Source organism: Sarcophilus harrisii, chromosome 3 (genome assembly GCF_902635505.1).
Source record: "Sarcophilus harrisii chromosome 3, mSarHar1.11, whole genome shotgun sequence".
NCBI classification, from domain to species: Eukaryota; Metazoa; Chordata; class Mammalia; order Dasyuromorphia; family Dasyuridae; genus Sarcophilus; species Sarcophilus harrisii.
The window spans coordinates 609628420-609645988 of record NC_045428.1 but is presented as its reverse complement, the minus strand read 5'-3'; the positions used below and the strand labels follow the sequence as shown (position 1 = coordinate 609645988).

Here is a 17569-nt window from a genome sequence, read left to right as displayed (position 1 = left end):
AATATAAAAGATCCAGAAAAAAAGAAAACCTTAAGGACTAATTCCTAGGCACTCATTAAGGATAATTATTTACTTATATATGTGAAAATGTTCTCAGTATAACTGTAGGTAGTTTCAAAGGTTGGGATTGAATTGTGCATGATGGGATAGAGAAGGGCAAAAGGAAACTGTTACAAAAATTGGGCAAGAGGAAGAACTAGAACTGAGAAAGCAGGTGGGGGCTGGGGGGGTGGAGAGCTGGTAACACTGTAACCTTCCTCTCTGAATTGTAGAAAAAACAATGCATACATGGAAGGATGTAGGAGCCTTCTGAATATATAGAGGTGAGAAAACAGGGATGGGGTGGAGCAAGGACTTCTAGCTGGATAGGATTGGGACCGGGAGAGTGGGAGAGAAGATAAAGTCACAGGAATAGGGGAAAAGGGAACTTTAAAAAAGAAAATGTTTAAAAAAAATTTTTTTTTTAAATTGAAATTGCACTGATCCCCATCAATCAGGAAATCTCTGACCAAGTTTCTGATGTTTGGTTGTGATGGAGTTTCTGGTCTGTGAGAAGTGAGCTCAGTGGTGTTAGAAAGACAGAAAAGACTTTAAATGAAGAGTGAAATGAGCAGGATCAAAAGAACACTGTAGGCAGCAGGTGTAATGCCAGAGAAACGGAGGCAAGATAGAGATTAGAGAGTTTTTAATATTTTATTTGGATTTCTGAGAGGGAGAGACTGTGCTGGGGGCATGATGCCCCCAGGGCTGATGTCCAAAGCAGCCAGCAGCAAATGTGAGTTCTCAATGACCTATTTATAGCTCCTAGCTCAGGTAGCTAAACAAAGGCAGGGGGTGAGTCCCAAAGGAGGGGGAATCTCCATGCAGGGACCATCAACACAGTTCTGACAGGTTGGGAGATAGGACCATAAATTCTTACAAAATGGGAGTTGAAGAGGTGTCCAGTTTAGAGCCAGTAAGTCTGGATTTAGAGGTATAAACAATGCCAATTAGGTATCTGAGATAGGACATCTGGAGTCTTATCTTCTGGAATGTCAGATCTCCACTGCCCTAATCATCAGTACTGATGGGCAGAAAAGGAGGGTAGCAAGCAGTGAAACTGAGGCAGAACAATTCAGGGAAACAGGCAGAATACTTTAGGGAAACCGAGGCAGGACAATAAAAGGAAACTGTGGCATACTTAGAATTAAAAGTTATCTGAACAGGAAAATTACTCCCCTCTCTCATCTAGTCACAGAGACCCAGGAGGCACTGAAGCCTTTGGGATTCCCCCTGGTTTGAGTGTCAGAGCTTTCCCTCCCATTGGCACTCTGCCTTCCCATCTTCCTGACTCAGCACAGACTGCTTGAACCAGGAAGAAGGAAGGCTAAGAAATGTTGAAATTGGAAGGATGGCTCTAGATGGAAGCAGCAGAGTAAGCTGGGGAAGCCTGGGATCCAGCTGTCTAGTGTAAGGAGAGTGTGGGGAGTGAAAGCTTGAGAGCTCTAAATAAAGAGGGGGCAGGGAAGCTGGAGGCCTGGGAAAGGAGAGCCCAGATATGGTTTGGGAGAAAGATGTTCTGATACAGCTCCTGACAGGAAGATCAGGGACACTGCAATGACAGAAGGCTCTTGGGGGACAGAGCCTGGGAAAGCAGCATGACTGTGCCCTGAGGTCTACCTAGCAGTTGGGGAGGTTGCCTGGAACCATCTGGTAGAGCTTAGGCCTGGTGACCCTAAAAGCAACCTGGACACAGGGAGCCTGGAATCTGATAGGGCAGTAGCCCAAGAGCCTGGGGGATAAGGAGAGAGAGGGAGAGCCAGCTAGGAGTTTTTAGTGCCCACATCCAGAGAGGGTCCTCAGGGCAGGCAGAACTTTTGAATCTATCAGGGGCCTAAGTTGGAAGGCAGAACCATCATGTTTCTAATCAGGATCCAGGAACAAGGTGGGACTCCTGGGTCCTTGTGGGCAAGGTCTGGAATTGGGAAAAAATGAATCAATGATAAATCCCGAGATGGTAACCTCCAAAAGTCAGAAAGTGTTTTGGGTGTGAAGGGATTGTTCAATAGCTAAGTCTGGTAGAGCAGCATATTTCTTGAGATGGTTGAGGTCAGATGACCACCCACCCCCAAAACTGGCAAAGAGAAAAGACAACTAGCAAAAGCTCAGAGGTGGGAAGCTATGGTGGGAGCTTGGTGGACCTACCTGGGACCTGCACCTAGAGAGCTGGCTTGCAGAAGGCAGAGAGGTCTCAACTCCAAAAGTTCCAGTTTCCAGTCAGTTCAGTCTTGGAATTTCTCCTGGGCCAAAAACTTCCCACATTCCTCAGCCCCTGAGACTTCCCAAAAAGGGTTGCTTCCTTTAATCCCTCACAGGACCAGGATCTCAGACCCTGGCCTGCTTCCCCTCCCTAAATCCAGCTCTGCATCTTATCCAAATGTCTTGACCACTGGAATGGCCCAACTTCTGCCCTTTCTAACTCTACCCCCAAGTGCTCATTTTCCACCTGGATCACCACCCACCAGGCTCTTCATCTCTGAGATCTCCTTTGCCACCCAAGCCTCCACCACCACCCTCCCTCTTTCACAGCTCTGAGGCTCACTCTTAACACTCCAGAGCAGAAAGGGTGGTGGTGGATAAAACTTGGGCATCAGCCTAGCAGAAAGTAGTGTGTCCTATACTTGAGGTGGCTGACAATCAAATCAACTTTGGGAAAATGGGAATTCTTTCCACTGTGAATCCAGATTGGATTAGATTTTCTCCTAATCTAAACTGGAATAAGGGCTCACTTAAAGTCAGACTTTTTCTCCCATTCCAATAATAGGGATATTTGAGCCTCTACAAGTGATGGGGGTGAACCCTGGAACTGTCCAAATGATGGGGATGAACTCTGAAACTTTCTTCTGACAGAGACCCACCCTTGAGGGCAGTTAAGGGGTCTCATTCAGTTGGAGATCTGTCCAAAGATGTGGTCCCAAAACATTTTTACAGTTGAAGGCTCTGATAAAGGCCTCACTTCCAAAATATATAGAGAATTGACTCTAATTTATAAGAAATGAAGCCATTCTCTGATTGATAAATGGTCAAAGGATATGAACAGACAATTCTCAGATGAAGAAATTGAAACTACTTCTAGCCATATGAAAATATGCTCCAAGTCATTATTAATCAGAGAAATGCAAATTAAGACAACTCTGAGATGCCACTACACACCTGTCAGATTGGCTAGAATGACAGGGAAAGATAATACGGAACATTGGAGGGGATGTGGGAAAACAGAGACACTGATACATTGCTGGTGGAATTGTGAATACATGCAGCCATTCTGGAGAGCAATTTGGAACTATGCTCAAAAAGTTACCAAACTGTGCATACCCTTTGATCCAGCAGTGTTACTACTGGGCTTATACCCCCGAGATACTAAAGTAGGGAAAGGGACCTGTATGTGCCAAAATGTGTGTGGCAGCCCTGTTTGTAGTGGCTAGAAACTGGAAAAAGGAATGGATGCCCATCAATTGGAGAATGGTTGGGTAAATTGTGGTATATGAATGTTATGGAATATTATTGTTTTGTAAGAAATGACCAGCAGAATGAATACAGAGAGGCTTGGAGAGACTTACATAAACTGATGCTGAGTGAAACGAGCAGAACTAGGAGATCATTATACACTTCAACAATGATTCTGTATGAGGATGTATTCTGATGGAAGTGGATTTCATCAACAAAGAGAAGATCTAACTTAGTTTCAATTGATCAATGATGGACAGAAACAGCTACACCCAAAGAAAGAACACTGGGAAATAAATGTAAACTGTTTGCATTTTTGTTTTTCTTCCCGGGTTATTTTTACCTTCTGAATCCAATTCTCCCTGTGCAACAAGAGAACTGTTCGGTTCTGCACACATAGATTGTATCTAGGATATACTGTGACATATTTAACATGTATAGGACTGCTTGCCATGTGGGGGAGGGGTGGAAAGAGGGAGGGGAAAAGTCAGAACAGATTTAAGTGCAAGAGAAAATGTAAAAAATTGCCCAGGCATTGGTTCTGTCAATAAAAAGTTATAATTTAAAAAAAAAAAAAACATCAAGCCACATAGTTCATTTCACAGTCAATTAAATGAACAAATAAGATGAAACTGAATAGGACAAAGAGTCATATAGTTTCAAGAAATTTTCTTAAGTATCAAAATAGAAGAGAAATAGTTAACTAAAAGTTTGTCTTGAAAAGATGTGAAGGATTTTTTTGGTTTGGTTTTGTTTTTCAGAAGATTGCAAACTAAACATAAGGGAAGAATATGCTGTGGCAACCACCCACCCACCCACACACTCACCCCTTTAATGTTATCTTGACCTGCATTAAGTAAAAGATAGCTTCCACAAACAAGGAGGCAATAATTCCACTGTACTCTCTGCGTCAAACTGTACCTGGAATATAAAGTTCAGTTCTGAGTAGCTTATTTTAGAAATGATATAGAAAAGCTGGAGAATGTTTAAAAAGGTAAGTTAATATTCTGAAGAACCTTGAGTCATGTGTTAATTGAAACAACAGGATGTTTAGTTGGAGAAGAAAGAAGATTCAGGGAAATAGGAAAACTGTTTTTACAAGTCTAACTGGGTACCTCATAGAAGAATGATTGGCCTTTTTCCATTTGACTCCAAAAGGCAAAGGTAGGTGTAATGGGTAAACATTGCAAAGAGGTAAATTTTAGTTTGATGTTAAGAAAAATTTCCTAAAATTTAGAACTTTCTAAAAAATGGAATGGGCTCCTTCTGGTGATATTACACTCTTTTCTGACAGCTTTCAAGTAAAGGCTGGAGGACCATTTGGAGGACCATATATTGGAAGGGAAGATGCACTCTTCACATAGCTCCCAAAATAATCTTACTAAGGAATAATTCCAACCATGGCTCCTTCCTAGAGGTTTCCTATTGCCTTTAGGATAAAATATAAACACTTCAGAATGACATTCAAGGCCCTCCATCATTTGTTTCTAATGTACTATTCCCTCCCTATTTCAAACAATTGGCTTTCCTGAGTAATGTTCCAGACAAAGTGGACTTCCAGCAGAATCACTTCATACCTCAATATTCCCTGTACCTGCAATGAAACCTTTCTTACCCTGCTCTTTAGAATCTCCATCTTCTTTCAAGATTCAGTTTGGGTATTAGCTCATTCATGAACATCTTCTTGATGCCCCTCCCATCAAATGGGAAGAGTCACCAGTTTGGTTTAAGGAAAGCACAAAAATCCACTAAAGTAAACAACTCCTTTAAAAGAATTGGCCAAATGAAAAAGAAGGTATAATGAAGAAAATAATTCATTAAAGATTTGGAAGCTAATATAAATAAAATAAACATGGAAAGAATACACTGATCACCTTCTGAAAGAGATGCCAAAATGAAAACTCCTAGAAACATTATAGCCAAACTGAAGAACTCCCAGATCAAGGAAACAATTTGGAAGCAGCCAGAAGCAACTGAAATATTGTTCAAGGACAGTCAGGATTGCAATATGATGTTCCAGAAGGCAAAGATGCATGGATTATAACCAAAAAATAACAAAAACTACCCAACAAAACTAAACATCTTTCACCAAGGAAAACATTCAATGAAAAGGGGAATTTTTAAACATGCTTGATGAAAAGGCACAAGCAGAACACAAAATTCCAATTTTTAAATAAAAGTCTCAAGAGTAGCATAAAAAAAGTAAAAAGACACGAAAAAAGAAATAATTAAGTTAACAAGACTAAACTATTTATGTCCCTACGTGAGATAATACTTATAACTCTAGTTAAGAACTGAATTTCTATGAGCTTGTTCTTTGGCCTTTGTTCTCTAAGAAGACCCAGACATTGGGAAGGGGAAGCCAAGACTAGGAGTTACTTAATTGAATTGAATCAAGAAAAGACAGGGTGGTGAGGTGCAAAGTTTCGAGAGCCACCTGGCTCCAGTGGCCAGATATATATCAGGTTGACTAGAGTCAGCCCTGGAAGCAAGGATGACCTTGACCTTAAGCTAAGACCTCAGTCTGAAGGAGGAAACAACCACAGAGGGATTAAAGTAGGGTACGAAATGGATCCAAGAATGACCTCTTTTACCCACTCAAAAACAGGTCTGGGAGGGAAATGTCTCCAAGGTTATTGGTCATAGGGGCAGTCGGGAGTTTACATAGATAGAAGTGACAAGGAATAAGATGACTTTGATGGGATGGTATAAAATTGAAGATGGGCTCACTTTCTCTAACTTCAATTCCTTTAACTCCCTTCCTCTCCCTCCTACAGATCCAAGAGGTAGAAGGGGTGCAGAGACCCAGATGGGATGAGAGTATGCAGAACCTCAATGTCCTCTGACAATATTTGAGCTTTGCCTGAAGGTTTCCATATTCATGAGGTTTCTGTCTAATGACCCCAAACTCTCATGTTTACCAAATCGGTGGTGCCATGTAAAATCCTTTCAATGGCCATTAAGTTCCTAAGGCTTCGTTCCAGTGTGCATTCTCTGATGGCTAGCAAGATAAGAGCGCTTTGTGAAAGCCTTTCCACATTCATTACATTCATAAGGCTTCTCTCCAGTGTGGGTTCTCTGATGGGAATAAAGATTGCTGCGCTGGGCGAAAGCTTTTCCACATTCCTTACATTCATAAGTCTTCTCCCCGGTGTGGATTGTCTGATGGTAAGTAAGACTGCTCTGCTGGGTGAAAGCCTTTCCACATTGATTACATTCATAAGGCTTCTCTCCAGTGTGGATTCTCTGATGGATATAAAGATAGGAGCGCTTTGTGAAGGCCTTTCTACATTGATTACATTCATAAGGCTTCTCCCCGGTGTGGATTCTCTGATGGTAAGTAAGACTGCTCTGCTGGGTGAAAACCTTTCCACATTCATTACATTCATAAGGCTTCTCTCCAGTGTGGATTCTCTGATGTTTAGCAAGATAGGAGGGATTTATGAAAGCTTTTCCACATTCATCACATTCATAAGGCTTCTCTCCAGTGTGGATTCTCTGATGGTAAGTAAGACTGCTTTGCTGGATAAATACCTTTCCACATTCATTACATTCATAAGGCCTCTCTCCAGTGTGGATTCTCTGATGTTTAGCAAGATAGGAGGGCTTTATGAAAGCTTTTCCACATTTATTACATTCATAAGGCTTCTCTCCAGTGTGAATTCTCTGATGTTTAGAAAGATAGGAGCGCTTTGTGAAAACTTTTCCACATTCATTACATTCATGAGGCTTTTCTCCAGTGTGGATTGTCTGATGTTCAACAAGATAGCTCTTCCTTATGAAAGCCTTTCCACATTCATTACATTCATAAGGCTTTTCTCCAGTGTGGATTCTCTGATGGACAGCAAGATAAGGGCGTGTAGTGAAAGCCTTTCCGCATTCATTACATTGATAAAGCTTCTCTCCAGTGTGGATTCTCTGATGTTGAGTGAATTTGGAATAATATTGTAAATCCTTTCCACACTTATTACATATGTAAGATTGTTTTTCTGGGTGAATTCTCTCATGTTTAGCAGGAGTAGATCGCTCTGTCAAAGTCTTTACAACTTCCTTACATTCATGAGGTTTCTTTCCAGCATGGATTCTCTGATGCTTGGCAAGAGAAGAGAGTGTAATAAAAGATTTATCACATTCAGGACACTCATGTGTTTTCTCTTCAGGATTTATGTTTTTATCTTTAGCAGCACTGGAACTCTTAAGAAAAAGTGTTTTGTGTGTATTCCATTCACAGTGTTCTTCTCTACTATGTTTTCTTTTGTCTTTAGCAAGAACAGCCCTGTATTCACAATATTGAAAAAGGTCTTTCCAGGAGATCATTTGCAGATTTGCACTCATCTCCTTCATATCAAACCATGTCTCTGCACCTGACAGAAACAAACAAACACAAGGATATATTTATCCTCTAATGCTAGCTAATACAATAATAATATTAATATAATTAATAATATTATTAATAATATTAATATAATATCTAATACAATCGTTGACTTTTAATTTCTCCAAGTAAAGAGTTTTCAAATTGAAATGGACAGATTCAGTCATATTGTATCAATTAACAGAGTTTCACACACAATGCAATGACTTTGGACCCCCACAACAAATTTGAATCAAAAGACAGGTGAAGGTTCTCATAATTTAGAAACCAGGATATGAGCTCACAATGGCTGATTAAACTGATCCAAATCCCTGCAGCAGTGATTAGAACTCAAACCTGGAAACTGAAGCTTCTCAATCCATTGCACTAGACAGATGTCTAGTGCTGTATAGTACTTTGAATCCTTTCTTTCAAATTTATTCTCAAGCACCTCCTAGCTCTTCACTCTTGGGAATGTGCTTTCTTGGGTCAGTTTTCCTGTAGAGTGAAGGTAATAATTGTACCCACTTCCCAGGATGTTGTAAGCATCAAAAGAGATAATGCCTATAAAACTCTTGGCACACAGTAGGCACCATATTCTTGTTAATTGCTATCCTTGTTAATGATTTTCATTCTCTCCACCTCAACTCTTTCTTTCTTCATAAAATTCCCTTCCCCTCTCTCTTTATATACATATGTCTGTTGAATATGATGCCCTTCATAAAAAAACACTTTCCTTTGCCTAGATTAGCTAAGAATAAGTTTCATAAACTGTTGCTTATTCTCAAATCATCTCCAAGTTTATATGCAGGATTTAAAACTTCTCAACAACTTCTCATTAAATCCCGAAGGATCAATGGAGTATATTGAATAGAACAGGCACTTAACTAATGCTTATTGATTGGTTGACATTACTCAAGGCTGATCACATGGCCTAACCCCAATTCAGTGCTTGCATGCTAGTCCCTTTGAGAGGCCAAATCTATGTTTATATTTCTGTCTCTTTCCTGCTCTCTCTCACCTATGAACAAATCCCATAGTGAAGATGACAAGGGCCTAGGGCTCCTGGTCCTGTTATGGAATAACCAGGAGTCTTTCCCTCCTATATCCCTAACCTAAGGGAAGCTGTCAGTTATGTAAATTAGACCAATGATGCTCCAAGAATAGGCCAAAGGTTGCTCAAGAGGAACCAGGAAAAGGCAGAAAGTGGATGAATTAGGTCTCAATTCTTTCTGAGTAAGGCAGTGGTCTCCACTCCCATTCACCAACTGATGAATGAAGACAAGAGAAAATCACAAAGGCAGAGTCAGGTCTGCTCTAGTCAGTCCTTCCCTCTAAGAGAGGACAATGACATGAGAGAAGTCATGCCAAGACATGTGAGGGACTTGGATTTAAGTGAGCAAGGACTGCCCAAGGTCACCAGCCTCACTTTTCCCCACAGAACCATCTGCTTCTAGTGTCCAGTTATAGATCAGGATTACTGGAGATGGCTCTCGATACAGGGAGAGACCTGGCCCTTCTTCAGGTGAGGTCTCCAACAGGTCTCCTGTGACCGAGGCTACCCCCATCCAATGATTAACATTAGGGAGCAATGGAGGCAAAGAATCTCCTCTCTCACCTAGGACAGAGGTGAATGCTGTGAAAATCTCAATAAATAAAAAGTAATCAATGAAGTCTCTTGGAAGAAACTCAGGATTTCTGGCCAAAGCAGAAATGACTGTGATTTACACTCAGTCTAAGTCAATGAGGACACAACAAAGACCAAATGGGGTTTAGCAAGGGACCTATGGGTGGCCAATGAGAATCAGACAGGTTTTGGTTTAAGGTTTCTTCCTTAAAAAAGGAACTGGGCAGTTCTGCACACATATATTGTATCTAGGATATAATGTGACATATTTAACATATATAGGACTGCTTGCCATCTGAGGGAGGGGGTGGAGGGAGAGAGGGGAAAAAATTGGAACAGAAATGAGTGCAAGGGATAATGTAAAAAAACAAAAAAACAAAAAAACTACCCTGGCATGGGTTCTGTCAATAAAAAGTTATTATAATAATAATTTAAAAAAAAAAAAAAAAAGAGGAACCGGGGAAGGTAGCTGGAGCAGTGGATAGAGCACCAGCCATGAAGTCAAAAGGAGAAAAGTACAAATCTCACCTCAGACACTTAATAGTTCCTGGATGTTGTATCCCTGGGCAAGTCATTTAACTCCAAGTGGCTCAGCAAAAAAAATAAATAAATAAACAAATAAAAAGAACTGAAAAGAAAAGAAAGAAAGAAATCTATCCAGGCATGGTTCAGTGATGAAGAAAGAGGGGGGGAAATGCTTTTAAGAGTATCTGTAGGTAAGGGTATAAGATATCCTAGGTAAACAGAGGGAAGCAAGGAAGAAGAGAGAGGAGAGAGAGAGAAGGGAGGAAGAGAGGGGAGAAGGCAGGAAGGGAATCTTCCAACTGATGGATTCCAGCTTGGGGTCAGCTTTCCTCAGAGAATGTTATTTTTCTTATATATATCTGTGCTTAACTGTAGCCTGTGTGGAGAGTTGGCAGAGGATGAAACTGGAGAGCAGAGAACAAAAGATAAACTCCAAGAAAGGAAAAAGGCATGGAAGGTTGTGAATACAATATCTTTCATTTATGGTTTATGGAAATTTATTATTAGATTTTCAATCCTCCCTTATGTTCTGCTGAACATAAAACATTAAAAGTTGTTCTTTTCTGTCTTTTTCCATTTTGTTTTTAGTTATAAATAAATATCAAAAAAGTAAAAATAAATGTTTTTTGGCTTAAGGAAGGCCTAAGAAAAGTCCTATTAGTCTGAGCCCTCCTTCTTTGGTTGTAGATAGTTGGTCATCACAAAAAACACTTTCACTAGGATCATTGATTCTTCATTAGAAGGAAACTGAAAGGCCATGGAGTCTAAGACCCTCAATTTATAGATGAAGAGACTGAGGTTCAGAAGTGCACTGAGGCACTCAGGATCTCACTACCACAAGAGTCTCAAAAAGGGATTCCAAGCCACTTTTCCCGCCCCCAAGCCCATCACATGAAGAAGCCTCTGGAATAGCAGCCAGCACACCAACTGGCAACTAACTTACCAGGACAGGAGTTCCTCAGGCCTCCTCTCTCCACATGGGAGATGAAATCTTCTCTGGGAACTGGAAGTCCTGGGAGGGGGAAGATAGTGTGTGAGCCTTGAAACTTGTCATTATTCCCCACTGCAATAGGGCTGGTGTGTGAGGCCCACTGGGGGTTCAAAGGAGAACTGAAAGATGGTTTTCAGGGTGCTTATTGCCAGGGGAAGACAGTAGAGGGGAAAGGAGGCCATGCAAGCAATCTGGAATCAGAAGATCCTGATTTTGTTGCCTCCTTCACAGCAGGATGGCCACATCCCATAGCTTCCATTTTCTGGACATTAGAGGCAGCTGGGAGCACAGAGAAGGGAGCACCAGGCCTGCAGTCAGGAAGCCCCAACTTCAAATTTGGATTTACACACATCCTGGTTGTGTGACTCTGGGCAAGTAATTTCATCTTTTTGCTTCAGCCTCCAGACCTGAAATTGGGGATAAAGCTGGCACCCAAAACAAAGGGTTGAGGTGGGGATCAAGGGTGATAATGTGCATGAAGTAACCTCTGGGCACAAGGCCTGGATCCCAGCAAATGTATAAAAAGACCTTCTCCCTTCCCTTTCTCTCCCTGCATCTGTACAGGCCTTTGAAGGATGTAGGAAGGAAGAACAAGGGCCCACTTGCTGCGCTCGGAATTTATGAGTTACCCCCAGTGGTAGTGAGATAAAAATTTACTTACTTTTTTCACCCAAAAGAACATTGTGAAGACACAATGGTTCCTCCCAAGAGGAAGGGAGTTCCTTTTCCTATCCCAAGCTCAGTGAAAATGGGCAGGACCAGTTTTCAGAAAGTTTGCAGAAAAAACTGCCAGGTTCCCATCCTACAATGCAAAGACCAGTCATGGAAGAACCAGGCAGCAGGAGGACCCTGTCTCTTGAGGACAAGAGGCAGCCCTTGGGCCTTTCTGAGAACTGGTAAAAGTCTGAAACTCTGCACCCCCTGGTGACACTCCTGTTGATGGCAGTTCGAGAGTTCCAAGGGAAGCGCTCCTTACCCAGGGAGAGCAAGTTCTCGGCATTCTCCAGCATGACCTCCTTGTGCAGCTCCTTCTGATCCGGGTCCAACAGACTCCACTCCTCTGGGCTGAAGTCCACAGCCACATCCTTGAAGGTCACCAGCTCCTAAAACACCAACACCCAGAGGACTTAAGAGTTGAAGCATGCTTCATAACTGACCTAATCCAATGCTCCTCAATTTACAGAAGGGACCTGAAGCATGGAGGAGGGATCTGCCGAAAAGTGACAGCCCTTACAGGATTCAGAGCCGGCCCTGAAACCAAAGTCCCCCCCAAATCAGTGGAATATAGAGAAACACATTTTATATTTTGTGTTGGAATAAAATTCAGAAATGTCTTACTAGGAAATGGTACTGCCTGTGGAATCAGGAAAGTTATGGGTTCTATCAGAGAGAGATGAGGATGTTTGGAGGTGAAATCAGACAGTGCTATGTTAAGAAAATGGCATAAAGAGTTTGTTGAAGCTACCAAATATTATGTGCAGTAGAGCCAAAACATTTCCATGATCACTGAGGAGAAAAAAAGATCTTGTGAACTTTCCAAAGGCCAGAAATTAAGTCTTATCCAGTGTAATATCTTCTCTAAAATGTAATCTCTTGTTGTGGTTTCCTTGGGGGTCTCTGGGGGCAGCCTTAGTTTCAGTTCAGTAATCACCCCAAATGCAGCCAGGTATTAAAGTCCAAATCCTGTATTGTCTCTTTCCAAGTCTTGTCTCCTTTCCTGCAGCCCAGTTAGCTTCTTAGAGGTCTTCTGTAGTCTTGCTTCTGAGAGGTTGAGCTCTGGCTTCTGAATCTCCCCACTTCTAAGGGTTTGTGCTTCAGCCTCCAGCCACAACAAAAGTGGAAGATGGAATGAATCTATCTCAGCCTCTGAGAGCTTCTAGTGCGCTTGTCCTTTTTCTTCTCTGCTTCTGCCAGCTTCTTGAGGTCCTCCTGAATGTATCTTGGTTTGTGTGGGGCAGGCAGGAGGACCACCACCATGGTCTCTATTTACCCTAGTTCTGATTCTGGCTGAGCTTGTCCCAGCTTATATGTTTCTTATCAAAGCTGTGAATCTTGTGGAACTATAGTAAGTACTAAGTACATGTACTGAACTAGAGAACTGGTAAGCACCACACTAAATTAGATAACCATTATCTCTATCAATTCCACTGACTTAGCACCTTGTTTCAAGTTCTGGCCCAGTACAATCCAGATCCAGTCTTCCCCTACCAAGAGTAATATTTTTCCAAATGCAAGTACAAATAGTTTTCGACATTCATTTTTGTAAGATTTTGTGTTCCAAATTTCAGAATCACACACTTCTTTTTTATTTCTTTTTTGTTATAGCTTTTTATATCCAAAACATATGCATGGGTAATTTTTCAACATTGACCCTTACTTAGCAAAGCCTTCTGTTCCAACTTTTCCCCTCTTTCCCCCCACTCCGTCCCCTAGATGGCAGGTAGGCCAATACATGTTAAATATGTTAAAGTATATATTAAATTCAATATACGTATACATATTTATACAATTATTTAGTTACACAGGAAAGATCGGAGAATCACACACTTCTTAATGGATCTGGCCCAATGGTCACCAATTTACAAAAGGAAATTAAAGCGAGAGAAGGGATTTTAAAAAATCACATCCTTTATGAGAACATTTAGAAGCACTCATGCAAAGGCCTCTCACCTACACTGTACACAGTTGGTGTGGCCACAGCTGCTGACATGTTGTCTTCCATGTGAGAATGGAAGCTTCTTGAGGGCAGGGACTGGTTTTTCCTCCTTTGCATCTCCTGGATATTTGCACAGAGACTCTTCCCTTTCTAAATGCCTATTGCTTTGACCCAAGCAATGATAAAGGGAGAGAAAGGCGTGGGCTGAGCTGAACATGCTCAGTATTATTCTAGATGTACCTAATTGTAGCTTTGGGGCATGGAGGGGCCTCAAGAGAAAAAGAAAATAAAATGGAATAGAAGAAAACATGTCAGGAAGCATAGAACCCCTTCAGGAAAGTTCCTGAACCATATGTAGCATTTATTATATATGTTTGTTTTATATTGAATCTGCTGTTATATTCTGCTAGTTACATGAATTTTTTTTTCTTCTCATAAGAGAAAGAAATTTATAATTTCTTTATAAAGAAATTATTATTTATATAATTATAAATTATATATTTATGTATATATATATATATAAATTGCACAATTTATATATATAAATTATAATAGAGATGCTAGATGGAGCAGTGGATAGAGCACTGATGCTGAAGTCAGCAGAACCCGAGTTCAAATCTTTCCTCAGACACTCAATACTTCCTAGGTGTGTGATCCTGGGCAAAGTCACTTAACCCCAATTGTCTCAGGGAAAAAAATAAAATAAAATTACAATAATAACGGCCAAAATGGCAAAGAGAAGGAATTCAGAGAGATTTGAGAAGCTCTCTCTGGCCCGAGGCAGCAGGAGCTGAGCAACAGCAAGACGACAATATCTGCTCTGCTCAAAGGCATGATACCCACAGAACAGACACTAATGAATGATGTGGAAATCCTAGTCAGGGACCTACCCTGAGGGAAATTTTTAAACAAACGTGGGGGCAGCAACTGGGGGAAGGGAGTTAGTGCTCAAGATGCCAAAGGGACAGTGAATCAGTCCAAAACATAGAAGAGAGGAGGGCAGTATTGTTAATACTGCATTCACTTTCCTGCCTGTTTTTGCAAAGAATCCACAAATATGACATGATGGTATACTTAGAGAACCCCAGAGATTCTGCTAAAAAGTTATTAGAAATAATCCACAACTTTAGCAAAGTTGCTGGTTATAAAATAAACCCACATAAGTCATCAGCATTCTTATATATCACTAACAAAATCCAACAGTCAGAGTTACAAAGAGAAATTCCATTTAAAGTAACTACTGATAATATAAAATATTTAGGAATCTATCTGCCAAGGGAAATTCAGAAACTTTATGAGCAAAATTACAGACCACTTTTCACACAAATTAAGTCTGATCTAACCAATTGGAAAAATATTAAATGCTCTTGGATAGGGCGAGCAAATATAATAAAGATGACAATATTACCTAAACTAATCTATTTATTTAGCGCTATACCAATCAGACTCCCAAAAAACTATTTTAATGACCTAGAAAAAATAACAACAAAGTTCATATGGAAAAACAAAAGGTCAAGAATTTCAAGGGAATTAATGAAAAAAAAATCAAATGAAGGTGGCTTAGCTGTACCAGATCTAAAATTATATTATAGAGCAGCAGTTACCAAAACTATTTGGTATTGGCTAAGGAATAGATTAGTTGATCAGTGGAATAGATTAGGTTCAAGGGATAAAACAGTCAACAAATATAGCAACCTAGTCTTTGACAAACCCAAAGATCCCAGCTTTTGGGATAAGAACTTACTGTTTGATAAAAATTGCTGGGAAAATTGGAAACTAATATGGCAGAAACTAGGCATTGATCCATACTTAACGCCGTACACCAAGATAAGGTCAAAATGGGTTCATGACCTAGGCATAAAGAATGAAATTATTAATAAATTAGAGGAACATAGGATAGTTTACCTCTCAGACCTGTGGAAGGGGAAGGTCTTTATGACCAAAGCAGAACTAGAGATCATTACTGATCACAAAATAGAAAATTTCGATTATACCAAACTGAAAAGTTTTTGTACAAACAAAACTAATGCAGACAAGATTAGAAGGGAAGCAATAAACTGGGAAAATATTTTTACAGTCAAAGGTTCTGATAAAGGCCTCATTTCCAAAATATATAGAGAATTAACTCTAATTTATAAAAAATCAAGCCATTCTCCAATTGAAAAATGGTCAAAGGATATGAACAGACAATTCTCAGATGAAGAAATTGAAACTATTTCTAGTCATATGAAAAGATGCTCCAAGTCATTATTAATCAGAGAAATGCAAATTAAGACAACTCTAAGATACCACTACACACCTGTCAGATTGGCTAAGATGACAGGAAAAAATAATGATGATTGTTGGAGGGGATGCGGGAAAACTGGGACATTGATGCATTGTTGGTGGAGTTGTGAACGAATCCAACCATTTTGGAGAGTAGTTTGGAACTATGCTCAAAAAGTTATCAAACTGTGCATACCCTTTGATCCAGCAGTGTTACTACTGGGATTATATCCCAAAGAGATTATAAAGAAGGGAAAGGGACCTGTATGTGCACGAATGTTTGTGGCAGCCCTTTTGTAGTGGCTAGAAACTGGAAACTGAATGGATGTCCATCAGTTGGAGAATGGCTGAATAAATTGTGGTATATGAATATTATGGAATATTACTGTTCTGTAAGAAATGACCAACAGGATGATTTCAGAAAGGCCTGGAGAGACTTACACGAACTGATGCTGAGTGAAATGAGCAGGACCAGGAGATCATTATATACTTCAACAACAATACTAGATGATGACCAGTTCTGATGGATCAGGCCATCCTCAGCAACGAGATCAACCAAATCATTTCTAATGGAGCAGTAATGAACTGAACTAGCTATGCCCAGAAAAAGAACTCTGGGAGATGACTAAAAACCATTACATTGAATTCCCAATCCCTATATTTATGCACACCTGCATTTTTGATTTCCTTCACAAGCTAATTGTACAATAATTCAGAGTCTGATTCTTTTTGTACAGCAAAATAATGTTTTGGTCATGTATACTTATTGTGTATCTAAGTTATATTTTAATATATTTAACATCTACTGGTCATCCTGCCATCTAGGGGAGGGGGGGGGGGGGGGGGGTAAGAGGTGAAAAATTGGAACAAGAGGTTTGGCAATTGTTAATCCTGTAAAGTTACCCATGTATATATCCTGTAAATAAAAGGCTATTAAATAAAAAATTAAAAAAAAAAAAAAAAAGAATCCACAAATAAGAATGATGACCAGCCTACAGACCATCCTCCAGATCTGTGGAAATGGCGTCTTGGCTGATGTTGCCACATCTGTGGGCAGAATAAACTCACCTGCGGTGAGGCTCTGCAGTTCTCAGGGGCCATTCCTTCTGGCCCCAGGTTTCCTGCTTGGGCCAGGCCTTGGTCCTCTATTATGCTGGTCTGAGGCTATGGACAACAATTTCGAGGAATGAGCACTTGCTAGGAAAGTGCTGTATTTTGGGGAGCAAAAACATTTCTGGGACAGCAGTTGAGGAACCCACCATGTGCCTTAGGTGTTGCTGAGCTTAAGTCCTTGGATAGAATTCAGAACATAACAGTAAGGAGGAACTGAGGTAAGCGTTTTGGGGTGTGAATAACAGGGATGAGGTGAGGTGTGGGGGAATATTCAATAGCTGAGTCTGGTAGAGCAGCATGTTCCTTGTGGAGGTGAAGGTCAGATGATGCCCCCTCATTGGCAAAGAGAAAGGCAACTAGCAAAAGCTCAGAAGTGTGAGAGTAGATATGCTTGGAGGTGGCAAGACTCGCCTGGGACCTGAAGCTATAGAGCTGACTTGCAGAAAGCAGAGAGAGATCTCATTTCCAATAGTTCTAGTTTCCAGCCAGATCACTGTATGATGGGGTAGGAAAAGATAAAAGGAAACAATTATAAAAACTGGGTAAGAGGAA

The 17569-nt window shown here is 40.6% G+C and overlaps 1 pseudogene; it reads right to left on the bottom strand.

Moving 5' to 3' along the window:
• The window catches only part of LOC100928552, a 103671-nt pseudogene extending 89978 nt beyond the window's left edge, over window positions 1–13693 (bottom strand).
• Window positions 13694–17569: the final 3876 nt, after the last annotated feature.